Raw genomic sequence first — 6,188 nt, 5'->3', positions numbered from 1 at the left:
GCCCCAGCCCCTGGGCCACTGCTGAGAGCCTGCTTGTGTCCCTGCTGAAGCCAAAGGGACCTGCCTTTCTGGCCACCTGCCTCCAGGTCATATCCACTAACCACAGGTGGCCCCGAAGGATCGTCCCTTCTCCCTCCATATTATCTCGCCTGGTGACTTCCTCAGTTCCCTGGGTTCAGTTATTCTCTCCGTGTAGATGATTCCCAGGTCTATCAGTCTATCTTTTATCTCCCCATAGCATGAGCTCTTGAAATCAGAAGACCTGGGTTCAAATGCTACCTGCCCTCTGCGGGTGTTAGTCAAAGAATTAAATTAATAGTCTCAATCCCAGCTGACCTTTCTGTCATGCTTTAGAGATTACATAGCATTCTGCACACATGATCTTATTTGGGTCTCCTCACAATGACCCTATGTGATTGATCCTACAGGTGTGATTGTCCTTACAGATAAGGGGCTTAAAGCTCAGAGACATTTAGTGACTTGCCCAGGGTCACACAGCTGATGTGTCAGGGATGAGCGATGAACTCAGATCTATTTTCTTTTTTCATACATACATAATTTTTAACGACATCTTTTATTTTTACATCCCCCCCATGGCAAAATAAATCCCTTTCCCATCTCCTCCCCAGAGAGACATGCCTAGTAATTGAATAAAACAATAAGAGAGTGGTGTGTGTGTGTGAGAAAGGCAGTTCAGCAAAACCAGCCAGCCTACCTGAAAATGCATGTAGCAGTCCACACTCATTGTTCCCCACCTCTGCGAAGAAGGGAGGGAGGTACACTTTGTCATCTTTCCTCCAGGTCCAATCTTGCTCATTATAATTAAATAATATGAACCCAGATCTCATTAACTAAATCCAGCATTCTTTCCTCTATACCAGACATTTGGCAGCTAGGTGGTGAAATGGATAGAGTGCTGGACCTGGAGTTAGGAAGACCTGAATTCGAATCCAGCATCAGATACTAGCTGTGTGACCCTGGGCAAGTCCTTTGTCAGCCTCAGGGATAATAATAGGGATAATAATAAAACCTACCTCCCAAAGTTGTTGTGAAAATCAAATGAGATAATTGCAAAACAATTTGCAAACCGCAAAGCATTATTTAAATGCTAGCTTTTATCCTTTGTAACCATTGGCTCAAAGGGCCAATTATATAGGACTCTCCCCTTGTTGGTGGAGACTGATAATTCAATGATCCATACTGGTGGATTTTGTGAGAGCAGGAGATATGAGATTCATGCTCTTCTGGCTTCCACTTTGAGGAAGAAGATGCTCAGTTCTAAACTTTCTTCAGTTGCTAAAACGAGTGAAACACTGAGAAGAAACCAAAATGTAACATGAACTGATGCTGAGTGAAGTGAGCAGAAACCAGAAGAACATTGCACACAGTGACAGCAACATCGTGCAATGATCCACTATGATAGGCTTAGCTCTTCTCAGCAATGCAATGATTCAAGATGGTTCCAAGAGACTTGTAATGGAAAATGCTATCCACATCCAGAGAAAGAACTATGGAGTCTGAATGCAGATCAAAGCAGACTATTTTCTCCCTCTTTTTTTTTTCTTTCTCATGGTTTTCCCCTTTTGTTCTGATTCTTCTTTCACAACATGACTATGTGGAAATATGTTTAACATGATTGTACATGTATAACCTATGCCAAATTACTTGCTATCTTGGGAAGGGGGAGGAAAGGGAGAGAGCAAGAAAAATTTGGAACTCAAATCTTACAAAAATGAATGTTGAAAACTATCTTTACACATAATTGGAAAAAAATTAAATACTATTAAGTGCAAAAAAGAAAAGCAACCAACGTGTAAAACTTGGATCGTGTCCTTATTTCCAACTTGCTACACTAGAAATTTCAGGGGGGAATTTTCCCCTTGGGTGAGATCTGGAACTCTCTTTCTCTTGACTGAGTCATTCTCCCTAAGGGGGAACATTCATTCTGTATTGTCTGATATATATTCTCCTACGTACACTCACTCTGATTTCTATTTTGATATCTACTTGGATAAATGGGTTTCTTCACGATCTACTTGGGTAAATGGGTTTCTTCACGATTTGCTACATATCTTCCTTGTGGACTTGGCATCTGGTGGGAAGAGGGGTGGGTTAAGCTTTGGATATAGAGTTTGGAGCATTCCTTTTTCCCATTAAAAAAAATAGCAACCAGGAACTGTAGTTTGAACTTAAAAGTTACATCCCCAGACTAATGATATTTAAAGAAGCAGTTAGATGTAATTCTAGCCTAGTATCTCCTTTCTCTGAGAAGAGCAGAGTGTCCAAGCTCTGGAACCAATCTCCTTCTTCCCCTCCTGACAGGAATCAATGACTCTTTTGGAGAGGAGTTGGGGGAGGAGACATAGAGATGTTTATTCTTGCCTCTCTGTGAGCCACATCTGGACAGACACTCGGGCACATCACCAACATAGGCAGAAACAAACAGTATCCCTCCCCGCCCCCACCCCCACACTCCCTTTCCATATTATTTGGTGACTCTTGGTAGAGTTTAAGAGCGTAGAGTCTTGACTCAATTTCCAAGGGATGTGAGGCAGTAGATGAAAGTAAATGTTGAATTTAGAGCTGGAAAGAAGCTTGGAGATCATTTGGACCAGGGGTTCTTAACCTTTTTTGTGTCCTGGACCCCTTTGGCTATGTCTGGTCATGTTTTTAAATGTATAAAACAAAACACATGGAATTACACAGGAAATCTGTCATATTGAAATACGGTTCTAAGAAAATTTTTTAAAATTTATATACATTTTTATAAAAGTTCACAAAGCCCAGGCTATGAATCCCTGATATAAATTAATTCCCCTGACCCTGATTTTACTAACGCAGGAAGTGCAGCCTGGACATAAAGCACTCTGTGCCAGGCAGCAGGCACGTCAGGGAGGAAGGGACCAAGTATTAATCAGACACCTACTATGTGCTAGGCACTGTGCTCAGTACTTTACTAATAGTATTTTATTTGTTTTAAAGTTTATGATGTATTTACTTTGGCTTTCAATTTTACAATACAATTCATTTACATTCTTTTTTTAAAATTTACATTATTCCATTGGCTTTTCACAGCAACCCTACAAGAGGAAGAGTGGCCGGGGAGAAAGAGAGTAGACCTCCAAACCACAAAAATCTGGATTCAATCCTACTTCTGACCCATCCTGGCTGTGTGACCCTGGACATGTCACTTAACTCTCTTAGTGTTCTAGGCAACAAACTCTCTGAGACTATGAGTGGCAGAGAAGGTGCTGAACTGCTCTGATAGAAGGAGATCCCTCTATCAACAGAATCATAGGTCCAGACTCTATCTCTAACAACCCTGTGAGGTTCAAACTATTACTTACTATTATTTAATGATCTTTTGTTTCCACATTGCCTAAATTTCTCCCTATATCCATCTCCCTACTCATTCCCAGAGAGCTATTCTATTATTTTTTAAAATTATTTTTTAAAGAAAAAAAGAGAAAATAAAAAAGTCTGCAAAATCAATCAGTACACTGAAAAAGCCTGAGCATATACGCAATGTTCTACATCCACGAATCTCCCACCTCTGCAAAGGTGTGGGAGGAGGTGTCTTCTCATCTCTCTTCTTTGCAGCAAGGCTTGTTCTTTGTAATTTTGCAACATTCGCCTGTTTTGTGGTTATGTTCTTTACATTTACATTGTTGTGGTCATTGTATCTATTGTCTTCTTGACTCTGCATCAGTTCGTGGAGATCTTCCCAGGCTTCTTTGAATTCATCACACACATTTCTTTTTTAATTAATTTATTTTAGTTTTCAACATTCACTTCCACAAGATTTTGAGTTTTAAATTTTCTCCCCATCTCTTCCCTCCCCCCACCCCAAGTGGCATGCATTCTGAATACCCCTTCCCCCAATCTGTCATCCCTTATATCACCTCCCCCCCTTCTCTTATCTCCTTATACTTCTATTTTCCTGTAGGGCAGGATAGATTTCTATACCCCATTGTCTGTATATCTTATTTCCCAGTAGCATGTAAAAATTATTTTTTACCTTAGTTTTTAAAACTTTGAGTTCCAATTTCTCTCCCTTCTTCCCTCCCCACCCACCCTTATCAAGAAGGCATGCAATTTGATATAAGCCACATATGTGTAGTCATGCAAAACATTTTCATAATAGTCATGTTGTAAAAGACTAACTATATTTCCTTCCATCCTGTCCCATTCCCCATTTATTCTATTCTCTCCTTTGATCCTGTTCCTCCTCAAAGGTGTTTGCTTCTGATTACCCCCTTCCCCAATCTGCCCTCCCTTCTATCATCTTCCCTTCTATTATCTCCCTTCCCCCCTATTTTCCTGTAGGATAAGATAGATTTCCTTCCCTAATTAAGTGTGTATGTTATTCCTCCTTAAGAGGAATTCCTCCAGATCTGATGAGAATAAGATTCACTCATTCCCTCTTACCTCTCCCCTCTTTCTCTCTACTGTGAAAGCTTTTTCTTGCCTCTTTTACATGACATAATTTACCCCATTCTACCTCTCCCTTTCTCCTTCTCCCAGTACAATCCTCTCTCACCCCTTAATTTTAATTTTTAGATACTATCCCTTCATATTCAACTCACCCTATGCCCTCTGTCTCTATATATATTACCTCCAACTACCCTAATACTGAGAAAGGTTTCATGAGTTACACATATCATCTTTCCATGTAGGAAATGTGTTTCACTCTGTCTTTTTGTGGGTTCTGCTGCTCTAGACTTTGTTTAGAATCATTTTTTACGGGTATTTGGAGGGGTTTGGGGGAGAGCTCAAGTAAGTCACTGCTCTTACTCCACCATGTTGGCTCTGCCCCCCCCATACACATTCTTATTAAATATATTTTCGCATTAGTCATGTTGTAAAGAAGAATTAGGACCAATGGGAAGAATCATGAGAAAGAAGAAACAAAACAAACAACAACAACAAAAAAAGAGATCAAATAGGATGCTTCCATCTGCATTCAGAATCTGAAGTTCCTTCTCTGGATGCGGACAGCATTTTCTTTTTTCTTTTCTTTTTCTTTTTCTTTCTTTCTTTCTTCTTCTTCTTTTTTTTTTTTTTTTTGGTTTGGCAATGGGGTTAAGTGACTTGCCCAGGGTTACACAGCTAGTAAGTGTTATGTGTCTGAGGCTGAATTTGAACTCAGGTTCTCCTGAATCTAGGGCCAGTGCACTACCCACTGCACCATCTAGCTGCCCCTGGATAGCATTTTCCATCATGAGTCTTTGGGAATTGTTTTACATCCTTACATTGCTGAGAAGAGCCAGGTCTGAAAGTTAGACATTGCACAATGCATCACACACATTTCTTACACAATCATATTCCAATTACCGTCATGGAGCACAGTATGTCCAATCATCCCCCAATCGATGGGCATCCACTTTGTTTCCAGTTCTTTGCTAGCACCAAAAATACAGTTATAAGTAATTCAGCATATATGGAATCTTTCTCCTTATCAGCAGCCTCCTTGGGGTATATGCCTAGTAGTGAATTCTCCTAAGCAAAGAATATTTTTAGTCATTTTAGTCACTTTATTTATGAAATTACAAGTTGCTTTCCAAAGAGAGTGTACTAAATCAGAGCTCCACCATCAATGCACCAGGGTGCCAATCTTCCCACAACTCCCCCCTCCTCAACATTGACTTTCTATCTTTTGTCATCTTTGTCAATTTTATGCATAAAAAGAAATCTCAAGGTTGTTTTGATGTGCCTTCCTCTCATTATTAGTGACCTAGAACATTCTTTCCCATGTCCCATGTCACATGGTCATTTGGGGCTTTCCTTCATTTGGTTTGTAATTGTTGTTTTGAGAGGGTCTGTTCATATCCTTTGATAGCGACAGTAACATCAACAAGAAGCTGCCTACAATGTGTCAGGCACTATGCTAAGGACAGGGGATACAAAAAAAAAAGTTTCCAGTCTAATGGTGGAGGCAATATGCAAACACCTATGTATAACCAAGCTACAGACAGGATAAATTGTAGATAATCAACAGAGAGAAGGCAGTAGCACCTAGATGCATCCAAGTGGCACAGTGGACACAGTGCTATAGCCAGAGCTGAGAAGACTGGAATTCAAATCTTGCCTCAGAACTTACTAGTTCTGTTTCCAGAGGCAAGTCACTTTATCTTTCATGGCCTCAGTTTCTTCATCTGTAAAATATGATTAAAATGGCATGTATTGAT

The sequence above is a fragment of the Phascolarctos cinereus genome, unplaced genomic scaffold (assembly GCF_003287225.1).
Source record: "Phascolarctos cinereus isolate Bilbo 61053 unplaced genomic scaffold, phaCin_HiC Scaffold_726;HRSCAF=1367, whole genome shotgun sequence".
In the NCBI taxonomy this organism is placed as follows: Eukaryota; Metazoa; Chordata; class Mammalia; order Diprotodontia; family Phascolarctidae; genus Phascolarctos; species Phascolarctos cinereus.
The sequence above is the reverse complement of the archived record's forward strand: the minus strand, read 5'-3'. Positions refer to the sequence as shown.